This window comes from Prionailurus bengalensis, chromosome D1 (genome assembly GCF_016509475.1).
Source record: "Prionailurus bengalensis isolate Pbe53 chromosome D1, Fcat_Pben_1.1_paternal_pri, whole genome shotgun sequence".
Taxonomy (NCBI): Eukaryota; Metazoa; Chordata; class Mammalia; order Carnivora; family Felidae; genus Prionailurus; species Prionailurus bengalensis.
Window position 1 is genome coordinate 88981276 of NC_057346.1, and position 19375 is coordinate 89000650.

The 19375-nt window shown below is 42.5% G+C and overlaps 1 long non-coding RNA gene across 2 annotated transcripts in view; it reads left to right on the forward strand.

Moving 5' to 3' along the window:
• LOC122483695 overlaps positions 1-15453 on the forward strand; it is a 35275-nt gene extending 19822 nt beyond the window's left edge. For both annotated transcript variants that reach the window (XR_006297447.1, XR_006297448.1), the window contains 2 exons: positions 12282-12401; positions 15367-15453. This is a non-coding gene — a long non-coding RNA (uncharacterized LOC122483695). The remainder of the gene's footprint in view (positions 1-12281; positions 12402-15366) is intronic.
• The last annotated feature ends 3922 nt before the right edge of the window (positions 15454-19375 follow it).

Genomic DNA, 19375 nt, shown 5'->3' on the forward strand with positions numbered 1-19375 from the left:
ATATATATATATAATACACATATATACATACACACACACACACATGTAATAAAAATGTGATCACACTGCATTTTTTGCTTAGTCACCTGCTTTTTCACTTAGCCAGATATCCTGATATCTTTTTACTCAAATAAATGTGGCTTAGATCATCCTTTTTTGATGGTTACATAAGGTTCCATTGCAAGAGCACAGTTATTTACATATCTGATCCCTATTGTTTCCAATTTTTGTCCACTGTAAACAATTCTGCATGGAACATCTTTGTAGATAATCATTGGGTACTTGTCTGGTTATCTTAAACTAACCCCCTAGAAATGGAATTGCTGGGCTGTAGGGGACACACATTTTTTAAAAAGAGCTTTTGATGCATATCTTTCTTTACTTATCCTTTCCATCTTGCTTCTAGTTGTAGGACCATTGCTTGGTTCTCATTCCCCTCGAGTTTTCTCATTCACTAACAGGGATTACCCCTTCAGTCTCCCCTCTGCTTCTCTCTGTCCACTAGTGCTAGCTTGTGGCAGGATGATATGTGACAAATCAATGCCCCTATAACACCTTCCATATTCCACTTGCTTGCATCCTGAGGCTCTTTTACCATTCGTGGCATGGTGGGACTTCCAAACTGAGATGGCAAGCAGTTTTAAGTTCAACTGCTGAGGGTTCAGATGGAAGATTCCGGAAGTAGATGTGATCAGCCATTTCCTTCCCTCACCGCTGACCTCTGGTCCTTAGGGGAGAAGAAAAGTAGAGATGAAGTAAGATGGTGAGATAGGAGTGGGAGTGGCCCTATCTCATGTATCCCTCCGCCCCACAAAATGAATCTTGGCCAGGGAGGGGCATGATAAAATCTGCCTTGAAGTCAAGAGAACCTGTTTCAGGCTTCCCAGGGTGTTATCTGGGGAGGCATCAAGTTTCAGGTCAGTTCTCTATTCATCATGGAAAGGCTACCATAGAGAGGAAATGGTGGTATGGCGTCTCTGGTGAGGGGACAGTGTAGGGACAGCCTTCCAATTTTCCCAGAGCCTTAGAGTGCTGATGGTCAGATATCTGAGTGTCCCAGTGGCATCAAGTTGGGGTACAGAAGAAGAGGAAAGAGGAGAGGAAATATAAGGAGGAGGGGAGGGGAAGGGGAGAAAGCAGGAGGGGAGGGAAGAGAGAGGAAATGAGAAATGAAGCTCAGAGGCCTACAAGAGCTCCTTGCCTGAATGTTGTGGACCCCATGGCAGAAGTTGAAGGGTGGGTCATGCTTGCAGGCATCTGAGGAGAACATGGTTGCCTCTCAAATAATTTGTCAGCATGAGACACAAGTAAGGATCAGATGAGTTACATTTGAAGCCAGAGGTCAGAATGGGACCAAGACAGATGCAGACAGTGCAGTAACTTCTTTCTCAGCCTAGATGCAGGGTCACATCCCCATAACACGCACCCACAACACCTGTATATACACATACATGTACATTGAGCCCAAATGGTGATTAAAAAGCACTCTTTTTGACTTTGTTTACCTGCAAATAACTAGATTACTTATGCTACATTGGGCAGAATAGGGATCCCAGGCAGAAAGTACACTGTTTGAGAAAGGGGCAGGTGGGGGGGGGGGGCGGGGAGAGGAATTTTTGTAGTCTTGAGTTCACATTGACTGAAAATCCTTACCAAGTTTACTTCTCTAAACTACCATGGTCTAAGAAAATATGTTTTCTAGATTCAAGCCTTTGCATATTCCCAAGCAAAATCTCCTTTTATTTATTTCTGTGTTACCTATGTGCACAGTGATTATTGAGGTTTTTTAAAATCGCATTTTGTTCAAACAAAAACATTCATAGGTGGCCAATATCATCTAAGCAAATAAAAATCAGATCTGGGGGAGGGAGGATGCTTCCTCTCAGTCATCTGAGGTTCATAAAGGGCCTCTATGGAACCCTTGGGACTCAACAGATACAAGGCTGCCATGTATGGAATGCCAGTGTTGGCCAAAGTGCTCCATGGGAGCTGAAATCCAGCTCGTGTACCACTCATCAAGACTCAGCCTCTGGCACAGGGCTGTACCTACCTGGGGATAGCATTGCCTTTGTCCTTTTACAAAGTGTAGTCTGCTTATAAGCCATGTGTCCATAGAACAGCATGTATCAGAGAAGATTTCTTCTCAAATTCAGCCACCCAGATGGGGCACCTTACACGGGCCCCATAAAGGCAGCTAATGGTCCTGCGTGAGCGTACTTTGAAAACAACCGTAAGTGTTTACCGGTACATAGAACTGGCTTTCTATTTTGAGTTCCCCGTTTGCTGCTAAATTTCAAAACAAGTTCAGTACATTTCCTTGTCCCAGACTTAGAACATTACTGCTCAAGTGTGGGCGAGGGGCCAGCAGTCTTTTTGAAGAGCAGTAACATACTGTCATTAAACTATGGAGAAATACGCCAGGCAAGACTTTCCCTGGGTAGAATCCCTTGTGATTTGTTTTGGGGTAACTGTAAAAATCAAAACTAGGAGACCAGCCAATCACTTTAGTGAAACATTCTAGTTTACAATCAGGAAATGATGATCTTGAGAAATTATGGCTTATGTTCAAGGCCATAAGATTCTAGTTGGTGGAGCTGAGACTCAAATCTAAAGCCTCCTGGCTATGATCCCAGGACTTTTCAGTTGGCTGTGTGATGATAGAAACCGTATAGCCAAAGAAATGATGGGATCTTCTTCCCTGGCCTCCTTCCTCCAAAGACAAATATTTACCATTTGGAGGCACTCTAGGGATGGTCCTACACTGAGAGAGGAGAATACCTCACTCCACATGGCAGCCTAGGAATGTGCCATCGTGTCATGTCGATGAAATGGGTGGTCTCTATATCAATAGCTTCTGCAGTGCTGAAACGCTTCCTTATTCTGCTTTGGTGCTGAATCAGCCACGGGAGTCATGTCTACTTCCTGGGCTGCAAGATGGCCGCCCCAAATAACGACAATAATAATAACAACACTAATGATGGCAAGCACCATCATCATCTTGTTTGGTCCAGACAGATCACCTTTGATCTGGGGATTTCTAAGCATGTTGCCAACATGATCCAGCAGCTAGTGTCATTATCTCCCTTTACAGACAGAGAAAATGAGGCACAAGATGTTTAAGCTAGAGGCTCAAGGTCATGCGAGGCATCATTAGTGGAGACATGTGAGGAACTCAAGTCGTTAGCTCTGAAATAAAATCTGTAGGCACTTAACAGGCTTTAGGTTGGCAATGGCTGCTCTTTATGAGGACGGTATATTTTTATAAACCATGCCATAAAACTGAATACCGATCATTAGATTTCATTTCAAGCATGTCTTTCACAATCTTAAATGCTGTGAGCATGTGGCAGATAGTCCCCTGCTCCAAACAGCCTGTTCCACACATAGTCCTTTGTAATACTCAGTGGATCCCCAGTGGTTCAGGAAGGTGAACCCTCTCTACCAAGAATCAAAGCTGGCATTGTATGACAGAAGGAACATTGGTCAAAGTCTCAGGGAGGGGGGCCTCAATTTATCATTTTCCCCCAGCATTATGGAGGTATAATTGACAAATAAAATTGTATATATTTAGAACGTAAAACGTGATGATTTGACATAACTTCTATTTTGTGCAGTGGTTACCCCAATTCTGTTAACTAACACATCCATCACTTCACAGAGTTGCCTTTCTTTTTCTTTTTCTTTTTTTTTTTTTTTTTTTTTCTTTTTCTTTTTCTTTTTCTTTTTCTTTTCTTTATGTGTGTGTGTGCCTGTGTGTGTGTAGAGAGAGAGAGAACGCTTAAGTTCTACTCTCTTAGCATTATTTTATTATTTTTTTCTTAGCAAATTTTAAATACACAACACAATATTATTAACTATGGTCACCGTGTTGTACATTAGATCCCCAGAGACTATTCGTCTCGTAACTGAAGGCTTATACCCTTTGCCCAGCTTCTTCCCGCCTCCTTAATATCTCAGCCCCTGAAAACTATCATTCTGCTCCATTTCTCTAAGTTTGACTTAAAAAAAATTTTTTTTTAATTTTTATTTTTTGAGAGAGAGAGTGAGAGTGGGGAAGGGGCAGAGAGAGAGAGAGAGAGGGAGACACAGAATCCAAAGCAGGCTCCAGGCTCCAAGCTGTTAGCACAGAACCTGATGTGGGGCTTGAACTCACGAACGGTGAGATCATGACCTGAGCCGAAGTCAAACACTTAACCAACTGAGCCACCCGGGTGCGCCCCCCCCCCTTTTTTTTTGGTTAAGATTCCATATATAAGTGAGATCATACTGTTTTTTTCTCTGGCTAATTTTACTTAGCATGTCTTCTAGGTTCATCCATGTTGTTGCAAATGGCAGAATTTCCTTCTTTCTCATGGCTGAAATAATGTTCCTATATATATATATATATATATATATATATACAAATTTTATAATTGTTTATTCTATTTCCATGAAAAACATCAATGGAATTTTGTTAGGGATTACATTGAATCTGTAGATTGCTTTGGGTGGTATGGACATTTCAACAATTAATTCTTCCAATTCATGAATATTTATATATTTCTCAGTTTCTTTCGTCAGTGTTTTACAGTTTTCAGCATACAGATCTTTCAGCTCCTTGCTTAAATTTATTCTTAAGTATTTTATTGTTTTTGATGCTATTATAAATGGGATTGTTTTCCTAATTTCTCTTTCTGATGCTTTGTTGTCAGTGTATAGAAATGCAACTGATTTTTGTATATTAATTTTGTATCCTGCAACTTCACTGAAATTATTTGTTAGTTCCAACAGTGTTTGGGTGGAATCTTTAGGGTTTTCTATATGTAGGATCATGCCATCTGCAAGCAGAGACAATTTTACTGCTTCCTTTCTGATTGGATAGCTTTTGTTTTGTTTTGTTATTCTTGCTTACTTGCTCTGCCTAGGATTTCTAGTACTACACTGAATAGAAGTGGCAAAAGTAGACATTCTTATCTTGTTCCTGATCTTAGAGGAAAAACTTTCAGCTTTTCACTGTTGAGTATGATGTTAGCTGTTGGGCTTTCATATGTGGCCTTTATTATACTGAAGTACCTTCCTTCTATACCTAATTTCTTGAGAATTCTTGTCATGAAAGAATGTTGAATTTTGTTAAATGCCTTTCAACTTCTATTGAGACGATAATATGATTTTTATTCTTCATTCTGTGAATGTGGTGTATTACATTTATTGATTTGCAGATGTTGAATCATCCTTGTATCCCAGGGGTGAATCCAACTTGATCACGATATATGATCCTTTTAATGTGTTGTTGAATTCTGTTTGTTAGTGTTTTGTTGAGGATTTTTGCATCTATATTCACTGGGGATATTGGACTATAATTTTTTATTCTTGTAGTATTGTTGCCTGGCTTTGGTATCAGGGTGATGCTGACCTCAAAAAGTGAATTTGAAAGTGTTCCTTCCTCTTCAGCTTTTGAGAAGGGGTTGAGAAGGATTGGTATTAATTCTTCTTTAAATGTTTGGTAGAATTCACCACTAAATCCAGTCCTGGGCTTCTGTTTGTTGGAAGGTTTTTGATTACTGAGTCAATATCCTTACTCACTATTGGTCTGTTTAGATTTTTTATTTCTTTGTGATTCAGTTTTGGTAGGTTGTATGTTTCTAGGAATTCTTGGACTTCTTTTAAGTTATGCAACTTGTTGGCCTATAATTGTTCATAGTAGTCTTTTATGATTCTTTGTATTTATATGGTATCTCTTGTTACATTTCCTCCTTCGTTTCTGATTTCATTTATTAGAGTCTTCACTCTTTTTTATTATTTAGTCTAGCTAAAGGTTTGTCAATTTTGTTTATCTTTTTATAACACCAGTTCTTAGTTTTGTTGATATTTTCTAGCGTATTTCTTGTCTATTTCATTGATTTCTCCTCTGCTTTTTTTTTTTTTTTAATTTCCTTCCTTTTGTTGACTTAGTTTGCTCTTTTTCTATCTCCTTGAGGTATAAAGTTAGGTTGTTTATTTGAGATCAATCTTTTTTCTTAATGTAGGCATTTATTGCTATAAATTTCCCTATTAAAACTGGTTTTGCTGTATCCTGTAAGGTTTGGTATGCTGTCTTTCAATTTCCATTTGCTTCAGGATATTTTTTTGATTTCCCTTTTCGTTTCTTTTGTGACCCATTCTTTGTTCAGGAGTGTGTTTTTTTTTGTTTTTTTTTTTTTTTTTAAATTTTTTTTTTTCAAAGTTTATTCATTTTTGGGACAGAGAGAGAGGCAGAACATGAACAGGGGAGGGGCAGAGAGAGAGGGAGACACAGAATCGGAAACAGGCTCCAGGCTCTGAGCCATCAGCCCAGAGCCCGACGCGGGGCTCGAACTCACAGACCGCGAGATCGTGACCTGGCTGAAGTCGGACGCTTAACCCACTGCGCCACCCAGGCGCCCCAAGGAGTGTGTTGTTTAATTTCCACATATTTGGGAATTTTCTAATTTCCCTCCTATTGTTAATTTCTAGTTTCATATCATTGTGGCCAGGAAAGATACCTGTATGATTTTAATGTCCTTAAATTTGTTAAGACCTGTTTGTGACCTAACATATAATCTGTCCTGGAGAATGTTCCATGTGTGCCTGAGCAGAATTCATATTCTGCTGCTTTTGGATAAAAATTTTTGTGTATGTCTGATAAGTCCATTTGGTTCTAAAATATAGTTCAAGTCCAACGTTTCCTTATTGATTTTCTGCGTAGATGATGTATCCATTGTTGAAAGTGAAGTATTGAAGTCCCCTACTATTATTCTATTTTTCAAATCTGTTAGTATTTGCTTACACAGGTGATCTGATGTTGGGTGCATATATGTTTATAGTTGTTATATCCTCTTGATGAATTGATCCCTTTAGCATTATAAACTAACCTTCTTTGTCTCTTGTTACAGTTTCTGACTTAAAATCTGTTTGTCTAATATAATTATAGCTACTCTGCTCTCTTTTGGTTTCCATTTTTCATAGAATATTTTTTTCTCAACCTTTCACTTTGCACCTATATATGCTTTTAAAACTAAAGTAAATCTTTTCTAGGCAGCATGTAGTTGGGTCTTGTATATATATATATATATATATATATATATATATATATATATTCAGCCTCTCTATGCCTTTTCATTTGAGAATTTAATCCATGTAGATTGAAAGTAATTATTGATAGACAAGGATTTACTAATTCCATCTGACTTTTTTCTGACTGTTTTGTGGTTCCTTTTTTCCTTTCTTTCTCTTTTGTGTCTTCCTTTGTTAATTGATGGCTTTTAGTGGTGGTGTGCTTTGATTCCCTTCTCTTTATCTTTTATGTATTTCATAGATTTTGCTTTGTGATTATCAGAAGGCTTACATAAAATGTCTTTTAGTTATAGTGGTCTATTTTAGGCTGATAACTTCGATTGCATACAAAAAGTATACCCTTTTACTCTCCCCCTCACATTTTATTTTTGATATCACGATTTACATATTTTTATATTGTCTATCCATTCACAATTATTGTAGCAATAGTTATTTTTAATGTTTTTGTCATTTAACCTTTATACTAGAGTTAAGTGATATACACATCACCAGATTACAGTATTAGAGTATTCTGAATTGGCTATACACTTACCTTTACTGATGTGCTTTATACTTTCCTATGTTTTCATGTTACTAATTGGCATCCTTTCATGTCAGCCTGAAGAACATGCAGCATTTCTTGTAAGGCAGGTCCAGCAATGAACCACCTCAGCTTTGTTTGTTTGGGAGAGTCTTTATCTCTCCTTCATTTCTGGAGGACAACTTTGCCAGGTAATGTGTTTTTGGTTGGAAGTTTTTTTTTTTCCTTCAGCATTTTAAATACATCATCCTGTTCTCTTCTGACCTGCAAGATTTCTGCTCAGAAGCCCACAGATTTCACTCATATGTGGAATTTAAGAAACAAAACAGATGGACATAGGGGAAGGGAAGGAAAAATAAAATAAAAACACAGAGGGAGGCAAACCCTTTAAATACAGAGACTCTTAAATACAGAGAACAAACTGAGAGTTGCTGGAAGGGAGTTGGGTGGGGGGATGGGCTAAATGGATGATGGGCATTAAGGAGGGCACTTGTTGGGATGAGCCCTGAGTGTTATATGTAAGTGATGAATCACTAAATTCTACTCCTGAAACCATTGCTACACTATATGTTAACTAACTTGGATTTAAATAAGTAAATAAAAAGGAGTCCACTGATAATTTTATGGGAGTTCCTTTGTTTGTGACGAGTTTTTTTCCCTCTCTTTCTGCTTTAAAAAGACTCTTTGATTTTAGATGGTTACATTAAAATGTGTCCTGGAGAAGATCTTTTTGGGTTGGATTTTTTGGGGGACCTATGAGCACCATGAACTTGGATATCTAAATTTCTCCTCAGATTTGGAAATTTCTTAGCCATTATTTCTTTAAATAAGGTTACCACCTTTTTCTTTCTTTTCCATCTGAGACTCCAATAATGCATGGGTTGTTTTGCTTGATGGCATCCCATTAATTCACATAGGCTTTCTTCACTTTTTTTCATTCTTTTGTATTTGTTCTCCTCTAAATGGATAATTGAAAATGACCTGTCTTTGCACAGATTCTTTCTTTTGCTTGATCAAGTCTGCTGGTGATGCTTTCCATTGCATTTTTCATTTCATTCATTGTATTTTTCAGATTCAGAATTCCTGCTTGGTTCTCTTTTATGATTTGTATCTCTCTGTTAAAGTTTTTGTTTTACTTGTGTATTGTTTTCTTGATTTCAATTGAATTGTCCTGTGTTTTCTTGTAGCTCACTGAGCTTTCTTAAAATAACAACTTTGGATTATTTATTGAACAATTCATGGATCTCCATTTCTTTGTGGTTAGTTACTGGAAAATTATTGTGTCCCTTTAGTAGTGTTATATTGCCTTGGTTTTTCATGTTCCTTGAAATCTTACATATACCATCTTCACATTTGAAGAAGCAGTCACCTCCTCCAGTCTTTACCGACTGGCTTTGGGAGAGAAATACCTTCTGTCTCAACCCTGCTAGGGATTCTTTGCCTTTCTCAGATCTTTTCTACGGACTGACCTGCTTTACACTTCTTGCACCCTCCTGGTGGTAGGGGGATTCTTAAAATTGCATGCCTTCTCTCAATCCTGCAAAGCCAGGCCACCACTGACAGATTCCCATTTGCTTACCCTAGGGCAGTGCTTAATCTCAACTTTCTCCCAATCCTGCAGAGTTGGGCTGGCTTTCTCTGCATGCTCACTAGCTGTCTACAAAGGCTTGCACTTGCTTCCTTCATAGGAAGCCAGCCATTGGGTGGGGGTATGTGTAGGTGGGGTGTGTAGAACATTGGGGGTGCCTCTGGGACAGTTGGGGGAATATGCAGATGAGACAGTCCCAGCAGCTTGTTGTTAGGCTTCTTGATGGAGTCTACAAAATGGTTAGTAGAATCCACATTCAGGAGACCTCAGTTTGAACTACAGCTCTGCCTTTACTGCCTGTGCCACCTTGGAGAAGGGACTTAGATTCACTGGGCCTCCTTTTCATCTTCAATTGTAATGGGAAAGATTTGCATTAAATCATTGATGCTACATTTTAAAAATGAATTCATGGTTGTGTGGCAATTCTTTCTACCACATTTTTTTCCTCCAAACTTCTGAGGTTTCAGAGAATCTGCCATCTCTCAGTTTTGAGTCTTTGGAGTGCTCTACATCGTCTTTGTTGCTATGCTATCTATTTTCAAAGGCTTTCAAACTTTTTAAAGCAACATAGATCCAGAGTTCAGTGAAGGAAATAGCCACCACTCCGTGTATTTCAAGAAGAAAGGAATTCAGTCCAGGGAATTACAAGCTTATAGAACTGTTGTAAGAGCTGGAGAAGTGGAAATCTAGAGAGTTCCACTGGGGAGCACTATTTCAAAGTGATCCCGTTGTAGTTGTGATCCAGAGATTAGGAAACTGCTGCCCTGGCTGCTTTCACCACAAGTGCCTCTGGCACCCATGAAGCTCGTGACTAAACTCTGGAATGAGGAGTCCAGTGGCCGAAATGGCTCTAAGCATTCATGTTTCTACTATAATGCTGCTTCACACAAGGGCATTATTTGGGGAAACTAATTTATTTCTAGAACCATACCTTCAAAGTGTCTGGGAAATGTTGGTTTTTCCTTTCTAGCTCTCGAGTTACAGGGAATGGGAAATTAGTGCCAACAGTCCTATTCAGCATGAACACTTGTTCAGATTTCATCTTACATGATGTATTAGTCAGGATAGGCTCTGTTATGCTGCCGTAATAAACAACCCTAAAATTTCAGTGATCTAAAACAATAAACATGGATTTCTTACTCACCAAATATCTGTTGCAGGCTGGTTGACCTTCCTCAAAGGTGCACCATCTAGAACAAATGACTTTCAAGACATTAAGGCAGGGGAAGGGAAAGGTAGAGGGGGCACATCAGCTATTAGCTGCTTCAGCTCAGGAGTGGCACATGTCACTTCTGTCCACAGTCTATGGCCAGAGCTAACCCTATTGCTGCAAACTAAGCTGGGACGCAGGCTAGAAAATTAGGAGAGTACATAAAATACTTGGTGAATACTTATTTTCAGTCATGGAAAAAAGGGAGCACTTGGGTTCTAAGTGGATTGATCCTGCTGTGAGTCTCCCTTTCCCTCTGTGAAAGCCTCTGAAGACAAAGATCCCAGGGCTCCTCAAATACAGATGTGCCTGCCTTACATATTAAAGGAGCTATAATCTAGATATCTGTATGGCATCCTTGAGGAATCAGCAAAAAGATTTCCTTCTCCATAAATATCTCTCTCACTGGCCTAAACTGGCACTTAAAACTTCCACCATTGACATTACTTTTTGTGTACTCCCTTAAAGATATGCATACTTAAATAAGTTAAGGCAACTTGTCATCTTGGATTGCACTGGAACACGCTCAGTGAGCAGGGAGCAGGGTGTGGGAAATGGACAGGAGGCATGCACTGAGGCATGAGAAAAGTAGACTGATGTCAGTGGATTCCATAGATCAGCAAGAGGGGCTTGAAGATGGAGAGCAGGGGGCTGGAAGGGAGTAAGCAAGGGACCCCAAGGACGAGGAGAAGGGGGCTTTAGGCAGAGTCTCCACATCACATCTTTGCCAAGGGCCTGACTTATTTTGGCCTCTAGGGCAGCCTTCCCCAACTGCATCCAGTAAGGTCATAAATGTCTCTTTGAACTGAGCCTGCTTTTAGAAGATAAATTCAGAAATATCTATCCAACTAGACTGTGGTGAGCAGAATGAGGCTGAAATGGAATACTTGACTCCCAAGTCCTGAGCTTCTGGACAGAGTCTGAGTGTTGACTTTATTTATTTTTTAAAAATGTTTGTTTGTTTATTTATTTTAGAGATATAGTACAAGCAGAGGAGAGGTAGAGAGAGAGAGAGAGAGAGAGAGAGAGAGAGAGAGAATACCAAGCAGGCTCTGCACTGTTAGCAAGAGCCCCATATGGGGCTCAAACTCAGGAACTGTAAGATCATGACCTGGGCCGAAATCAAGATTTGGTCGCTTAGCCTATGAGCCACCTCAGCACCCCCCAAAATTGACTTTAAATAATACTTAATGGCACTCCTGGGCACGTTTCAAATACAACTGTGTGATCTTGAGCAAGCTACATGACATTTCTACATCTCTGGTGTGAGGATTAAATGAGAAAATGCATTTTAGGCACGTAGCAGAGAATCAGAAGATCCTCAGCAAGCATTGGTGATAAAACCAAATGTAGAATCCCATTTGGTCTGTTCAACAAACCTGGTGGATGGGAAGCAAAGGGGTGATGGTCAGTAAGAGATGGCAGTGTCCCCAGGGACCAGCAAGAGTGAGAAGTCTTTCCTAGCCCTCGGCAGATGAACCCAGTGAACACTGGAGCCACGGGAGATGGGCTGTCTCTTGGGATCCATGATCATGGCTCAGGGGACACAGCTATCGAGACAGTCCTGGCCCAGTAGTAAGGGAGTGAGGGCAATTAATTGCTCATCCCTCTCTTCTCTTGCCTCCCAATCTCCTCCTGACATCTCCCACCAGCTGAGCATCACTAGAAGGCAGAGGGTAAAGGAGGCTGGGAATGGAGTCCATAGAGGTCAACTTCTCGAGGCCCATAGTACAGCCTGGTCCACAGAAGAGAATTTGCAGAGCTGGGGAGCAGAGCAGAATCAACCCCAAGCAAGAGGCTCCTCAAACTCTCACAGCCAAGAAACCAGGACACCCCTCCCCCCAGCAGTTGCTCAAACATGGGCTGACCCTCTCTTTCTTTCTCTCCCACAGCAGTGGTAAAGAAACCATGGACCAAGTGGGCTGTTGGGCAGAGGAGTCCCCACGCTATAACAGGGAGTAGAGGAGATACCTGATTTCTTTGGCTTGTCTTTCCCAGAAGATGAGGAGCAGGTATGAAGCAGCACTCTCCCCCAAGACAAATGTCTCTCTATTCATGGGAGGAGTAGAGCAGACTCACATTTGTCATTGATGACACATGGCATACGGAGTTGGCCCTTTATGTATATTGTCTCTTTGAATCCTTAGGTGATTAACTCGTGGAAATCAACAGCTCCAGGGCCAGCTACCATTGGAGGGGACAGTCAAGCCTAGCTCTTAGAAACCTGGTGACACTTAGGAAGTTTGACTGCAAAGCCTCCCCTGCTCTCTGGCTCTCTGAGACCCACCTGAGCCCTGTGGGCCAAGCACCCATGTATCTCTCCTATCAGGAGAAAATAAAATGTCTGGTGAAGTTATTCACTCCAGGTGTTAGGAACTTAATGCATAATACCTCCCAGGAGAATGTGTATTTCTCAGGACAGCCAGAGAGTGGGTGGTACTGAACCAAAAGAGTGAATCACTAATAGTGGAATCCCAGGCATTTGGGGAGGTCATATTTCTTGGGTGGGTTCCTTCCTGACATTGTTTATATTATATAAAGTTGACAGCCACCTATTGTCCCCCTAAAGGAGATTGTCCCTATGGGTGCGGTGATGATGAGGAAAGAGAAGAACATTCAGGCTGGAGCCAGGGTGGTCTGATTTTCAAAAACAAATCTGTCCCTTAGAATGAGAGGTGGCTTAAACACTCACACAGCCTCCCCAAGTGTGGTGAAGAGATCCTGTCTCCCCTCTGCAACCAGGTTCTCTTCACCTGGAACATGGTGCTGTCATTATGCAATGTCCCTGTTGGCAGAGGTGTTTGGGTCCCTTGTTTTCAAGTCTGTGCCATTTCCAAGAAGGAGCTGTGGCCTTTGAGTAGGACTGAGCTACTGAATAGCAGCCCCAGTGCCAAGTGAAGGAGCCAAGAAGAGGCAGAGAAGAGAAAGTCACGACTGTCACACAAAGATGAGACAGCCGCCCCCCGTGGTAGCTGGATGGCAGTCCTGTTGTCCTGCAGCGGCCTTGGGGGCAGAATGGGGTCAAAGTTGGGCTGCGGGCAGAAAGAAGCCAGGCCAGGCCAAGCAAGAGAGAAGGGCAAAGCCCCTGGGTGGTAGGATGTGAGAAAAGTTACTTTCGTCAGGAGGGTATCACTCGACATTCAAATCCAGCGCCCCATGAATTTATAAAAGCCAGGCTCAAGGAAAAGTTTTTCCTATTAGACTTAACCACATCATCAATAACAATAATCACTGTTACTATTTCTTAAGTGTTTAATCCAAAGGCAGTATGGAAGTTATCGACTGAAGTCCTGACGAAGGTCTAATTCACTCACCCAGCATGTATTTATTGAGTTTCTACTTAAGTCAGGCACTACCCTAGGCACTTAGGGCAGACCAAAGGCTAGGACAGACAAAACCCCGGTCCCAGCAGCAGGGCCACCACATGCAATTAACAACACATCACTCTAGGGGGCACCGTATGATGCCTGGGCTACTTTGTGTATTGAGCAGCCTGGCGGCCCCTGTCTGCGGTGCTCTCATTCTAGCAGATGTAATCGAATACCAACAAGGTGGGAGAAATTCTCCTATTACAGTTTGAGACACAGAGGGCTAAGGAGCTTGCTGAGTTTTTCAGCCCCAAAGGACTGAGCCACAATTTATACCTAAAGACCTTGCAATCCACCTGTGCCACGAATGTGCCATTCTCTCCCTGGTGGGTGTAGAGATGAAGGTGTAGACAGGCTCATAGAGGCAGAGCTGGGTTGGTTGGCCCAGTAGCAGTACTGTGTCCTGACTGGATAGACTGGAACCAGCTCAGCGGTAACAGAGAATCTCTTGGGGAGGGCTGACTTAGCTATAGGAAGGTTTGATAACATCAGCTGCCTTCATAGTAAGGGTGGGGGGACTGGCCTTTTTATTTTTATCAGCTGGGGACTTATGTAGAAAGGTCCATCCCTGGGTAGACCTTGCTGTCGTGCAGGGCCAGAGGCAGCTATTGATTCTTGCATGTATCTATCGTTTATGAAATATCCTAGTTATATTGGCAGAGAAGTAGGTCCAGGTTTGTAAGGGTAAGCTCCAAACTCTTCTGGTTGAGAATGGAGTAGGACAGGTGCCCTTGGACAGGTTTCCTGAATAAAGTGAGCATGTGCAGCGAGAACGGAGAAGGTGCTCTCCTCTGAGGAGCTCATTCTGCTAGGGTTGGATCTAGTTTTCAGCGAACAGCATGAGTCTTGCCTTTGGACCAGACTCTGTGCTACCCGTCATGAAAGGAGGACAGCCACGTCTACGTTCTTCTGCCTTTTGTCCAAGCTTCTGTCTTGAAGGAAGAAAGATGGCCTCTGGTTGTCATCCCCTCCTCTTCTGCTGGGTGTCCCTTCTCCCACCTGCAGGTGCACCAGTGTGTGGCTTCTGAGCCAACCTTCTGAGACCTGAACTGGGCCGCCGGAGATCTCATGGCTGCTGCTTTGGGGCGACAACCCTTGAGACTTGACACAGTTTTTCGATAGCCCCCTGGAGAAATGGAGAGGCTAAAGTAATAGAGGACAGAAGGTTATTTGGTGCCGGAGACTGGGAAAAGGGGAAAGGTAGAGGGAAGCTCGGTGTCCTAAAAACAAATTTCACCTCCCTCTCCGTTTTACCTAAGACGGGTGTTGCCTAGACAGCGTAAGTTCTGCAAAAGTGATTTTCGTGATGGTTTGGGCCAGGGGTGACAAACGTCTGGCACATTTGCTGTCATCTGTCTTCTTCCCACACCTTCTTCTGGCCACTGGGATGGTAGTTTCAGACCCTTCTCATTTTTTTTTTTTTTTTTAATATATGAAATGTATTGTCTTCAGACCCTTCTCAAATCAGCATTCCATGCAGGCTCCATCCATCATAGTTGGCCTTTGAGATGAAGTCCCTTCCTTGTGCCTGTTTAGAGGCCTTTTGCTGTGAGTTCTTTATGGTAGCTTTTTCCTGAGGTATCTCATCTTATTGTTGTGTCTTTCGCAGAACCTGGAAAGTCCGAACACAATTTGGTGTTGATTCACAGAATGTCCTCTGAATCGATGACCTTCGGTGTGTGCCAAAGCTGACTGACTCACTGGTCTCTTCCCCCAACCAAGCTGGTTCTCTGGGCTCGGCAGGAGTCCTGACTGAGACCTCTCCTTACTCCATATTCTCTTTATTACTAATGAGGAGTGGTTCCTTAATTACTAGGTGCTGGATACGAGAATTGATTTCCTTTGTTTCAGTGAATTTAGGAAAAGGCTTATGAGTATTTCTTGCGCTTGACATGAACTGCTTGATTTTTTTTTTTTTTTAATTTCCGGCCTGCAAAGGTCACTGAAGGGAGACAAGGCAAAGTGACGCCTAGAGCATCACCAAGTATGAAATTCACCTTTATCATTGAAGCATTCAGATCCTTTGATACACGTTCCCTGGACACTCTGCTGCCTTATTTAAAGTGAAAAACAACCAGAATGTGGGAGGTGCCCCAGGTAGCTCAATATTCTGTGAGCTAAATGAGTGATATCAGTATATTAAATCACTAATAGCCCTCGTTGTAAAAAACTGTTCCAACATAGATGAGGCTAAATTTCCTACCTCAGGGTGTCCCACCTCTTGAACATAACTGACTCCTTAATGATTCAGAGTTTCAAAGCCTCAGGGTCCTAATCCTGAGAAGCAGAGAGTGGGGAAATTTTGCTGAAGTTTGTTGGCTGGCTACGGGATCTATTAAGAAATTGTCTTTGGTGGTATTAAATCCAAGACCTTTTTTTCAAGCCATTTTTTTTTTCTCATGAAAACCGTAAAGTTAATGAAGGTAGAGGCTGGTTAGAATTTCATTTAATGGATGAGCTCTTTCTCGAAGTCTTGGAGCGCTTATGTCTGAGGGCAAAATGTGTAGTTGTGATGATCTGTGTTGGCCATTCCAGCACAAATAGCCTGAGGTTGCAATGGTTAGAATCATCCACACTGTCCCTGCCAAAACACGGATCCTGGCAGGTCACCTAGCCTCTGTTGGCCTCAGTTTCCTCCTCTGTAAAATGGGCAGAATAATCAGGCAAGGTGCAGTATTTAACCTAAGTGAGGAAAGTGGATTATTATTGCCCTAAAAAAACCTGTAGAAAGACATTAAAAATATTTTTATTCAATTGCACGTTGAAATTTATTTTTAAAATAGGGTTTGTGGAGGCATCTGGGTGGCTCAGTCAGTTAAGCGTCTGACTCTTGATTTCGGCTCGGGTCATGATCTCATGGCTCACGAGTTTGAGCCCCGTGTAGGGCTGTGCTCTGACAGTGTTGAGCATGCTTGGGATTCTGTCTTTGTCCCTCTCTCCCTCTCTCTCCGCCACTCCCCCACATGTGCACACTCCCCCCCCGCCCCCGACCAAATAAATAAATAAACTTAAAAAAAAGATAAAATAGGATTTGTTGAATGGGTGATGGATATTAACAAGGGCACTTGTGAAAAGCACTGGGTGTTACATGTAGGTGATGAAATCACTAAATTCTACACCTTGCCAAAATGAAGCTCTCTACCCATTAACTAATAACGCCCTATTTTCCTCTTCCCCAGTCCCTGATAAACACCATTCTATTTTCTGCCTCTAGGAACCTGACTATTCTAGATGCCTCATATAAATGGGACCGTTTCTAGTCATTTTTATAAATGGGTCTTCTTAAAAAATACGAACTTAGCCTAATGAATATGTAATTCAGCATCCTGATTTCTTAACATTTTAAACATCTTATAAGATATTATAAGCATCTTTTTGTATTGCTACATCCTCTGTGTGAACATACCCGCAAAGGCTGGGCATTGTCACATTGAGTGGATATATCATTCATTATTATTCCTCCATAGTTTCAACTGCTTGCTATTTTAAATTTTTTTTCAACGTTTTTTATTTATTTTTGGGACAGAAAGAGACAGAGCATGAACGGGGGAGGGGCAGAGAGAGAGGGAGACACAGAATCGGAAACAGGCTCCAGGCTCCGAGCCATCAGCCCAGAGCCCGACGCAGGGCTCGAACTCCCGGACCGCGAGATCGTGACCTGGCTGAAGTCGGACGCTTAACCGACTGCGCCACCCAGGCGCCCCAACTGCTTGCTATTTTAAAGAATGTGTTGAAAACAGTTCTGTGTAGAGCTTTTGTCGTATTGAGGCTCACGGTCTTTAGGGCAGATTCAAGAACTTAATGACTGGCTTGAAGGGAATGAGAACATTTTCAGGCTCGTGATCTACATTACCGAATGGCTAGGAAAAATTTTCAGATGATGTCATTGACAGCTGGGTGGGCTTCCTCCGGGGCTGTGAGGTCCTAGTCTCTTAGGACGGTGACCGCTTGTAGGGTTGATTCAAGCACTGACTGTGGTAGTGGGAGGGGCAAGGAAAGTTCCAAAATTCCTCTGTGGGAGAGGGTTAGACATGCTGATGTCTTCATTAGGGGGGAAGCAGAACATGTGAAACAAGCCCTGTTTTCCCTTTCAACGTGTGCTTTTTCGGGGGCAGCCTGGAGGTGTGCTGACGGCGGTTATGGAGAGTCTAGAGCCTTCTCCCACCCTAAACCACCTTTGGCTCCTCCAGCCGGTGGGATGGGCACTAGTGACCTTTTAAATCTTTCCCATCTCTGTGTTTTTGTGATTCCAGGGCTCTGCCACTGTGCAGGTCCACTGGCTGGACTCATCCACTTTAGTTTTCTCATGTCAGCGTGGGTCATCCAAACCTCTCTTTGGTTCTGTCCCAAGTGTCACAGAGAGGTGGACCCACCCTCTCCCTTCCCAGGAAAGCCCGTGTTGCAATGAGCACTCCTGTGCTTCTCCCCAGTGCTTTCTCGGTAGCACAGTCGGATGACACTGCTCTCGCTGCCCTCAGCTGCCCTCCGAGAAGACGTCACAACCGCGAAAAGATCCCAATCAGTCTGCTTTCTCCCTGTGGCACTGTGTGCTTTGGCTGCCTGGCCAGAAAGCGGGGCCTATTTTTACCTATCATTCTGATACTATCTCGGGTGTAATTGGAATTGAGCTCTCAGTGTGGAAATTCTTACTCAGAACACAAAGGATTGAAGAGAACTCGGAGGCTGAACTCTGGAAGGACTCTTGCCCGACTCCTCTTGGCAGAGATGGCTCTGGTTTCTCGGAGCGGTGGTGTGGCCAACAGGTGGGTGTTGCCCAGGAAATTGTTTTTTCTGCTTTCTCAGTAGCTATGGGCCATGGGGAACACTGCCATTTCCGGCCTTCTCTGCATTATTTGATGAAAATGCAGGTGGACTGCCCTGTGGTTTAATTCCAATGGCAGAGCAGTTAGCATTTGCTGGTTTTTCTTGTCCCAGTGGGAACGCTGGTTTGCATCTCACTGTGCTTCCCTTGAGATGTTGTGTGGGGTCCTTTAACCTGCAACGTGCCCCTCTGAGTGACGCCCACCCAGATTCCAATCAGATCTAAATCAATGGTCTCAGCCTTGAGAGCTGCCTGTGTGTGCAAAGGCCTACAGGTGCTGCCCACACCAGCAATATCAGCTGAAGAGTGTTTTCAAGGGACATCATTTCAATGATCTGTGACATCTGTTTCTTTTCTGAGTTTTTCCCTGCACAGCTAATGCAATGATTGTTTTTATTTTATTATTATTTTTTCAACGTTTTTTTAATTTATTTTTGGGACAGAGAGAGACAGAGCATGAACGGGGGAGGGGCAGAGAGAGAGAGGGAGACACAGAATCGGAAACAGGCTCCAGGCTCCGAGCCATCCGCCCAGAGCCTGACGCGGGGCTCGAACTCACGGACCTCGAGATCGTGACCTGGCTGAAGTCGGACGCTTAACCGACTGCGCCACCCAGGCGCCCCGCAATGATTGTTTTTAAATTAGATTCTCTTTTTTTCTGTCATTCCTGTTATTTCTTATGTGAGGCCGATTCTAACATAATAGCAAACAATGGACGCACATTTCCCAGACAAAGTCATGATTTTATGAAGACAGGAAAGGGCTTGTGATAATTTCTGTGAAATCCATATTTGAT